Raw genomic sequence first — 816 nt, 5'->3', positions numbered from 1 at the left:
AGTTTCCACTGGCCGCCCCATTCCAGCCGCAACAACAAGCACAAGCCCCGCACCAAGTGGTGCACCAAACCCATCATCACCAACAGCACCATCATCCCCACCAGGGTTATCTGAGCCAACAGCCGCTCTACGACAACAGGCTACACTATCCTACGGCTCCTGTTGGCGGCCAGTCGTACCAGGACCAGTCGAAATCGCAAAGCCGGGTGAAGCTCCACAATAATCAGTACGATTTGGTAACGTATCACGACGATACGGAACCGGCCGCTGCGAACTATCAGTCCCAGTCGTTCGGTAACGGCTACCAGACACACGAGTACTGAGTGGTAGCCATAATGCGTGCTTGCCTCTGAAAGAGTCCTTTCCTCGGGGAGAGTCCCCTGTCCCTCCATTCCATTTATCGTTTCATTCATCGATTCATCGCGGGGATAGCCCCAGGGAAGATTCATCATGCAAGTTAGAGTGCCTAGTGCGGAGTTAGCTTAAATGTACAAATCGTCCAAGACAAATAAAGAAACGTGTAAATCAATTTCCGAACGAGTGACCCGGTAACAGAATAAATCGAATAGAAACAACTTTTTTTTGTCTTTATTTTAACACATCTTTTGTGTGTTTTAACAAGTTTTTACAATACCAAATGCATTCCTTAGTGAGTAAACCTTCAAAACCACAGATTGGGGCACGTTATACATGCATCTCAAAACCGTAAACCGTGACGTCATAAAAAATACTCTCGACAAAATGCTTCATTTTTTGTTTGTTTTGTGTTGTTGAAAATAAATGCAAAGAGCGTTCCTGAGCATCGCTAATGGGGGG

At 46.2% G+C, this 816-nt stretch overlaps 1 protein-coding gene across 1 annotated transcript in view; it reads right to left on the bottom strand.

Moving 5' to 3' along the window:
- Positions 1–572: 572 nt before the first annotated feature.
- LOC125948428 (mitochondrial 2-oxodicarboxylate carrier) overlaps positions 573–816 on the bottom strand; it is an 11,477-nt gene continuing 11,233 nt past the window's right edge. The window contains exon 10 of the mRNA XM_049674456.1: positions 573–816. This exon is cut by the window's right edge and continues 338 nt beyond it. The gene's annotated coding sequence lies outside the window, so the exon portion shown is untranslated.

This window comes from Anopheles darlingi, chromosome 2, assembly GCF_943734745.1.
Source record: "Anopheles darlingi chromosome 2, idAnoDarlMG_H_01, whole genome shotgun sequence".
Classification (NCBI taxonomy): domain Eukaryota; kingdom Metazoa; phylum Arthropoda; class Insecta; order Diptera; family Culicidae; genus Anopheles; species Anopheles darlingi.
The sequence above is the reverse complement of the archived record's forward strand: the minus strand, read 5'-3'. Positions and strand labels throughout refer to the sequence as shown.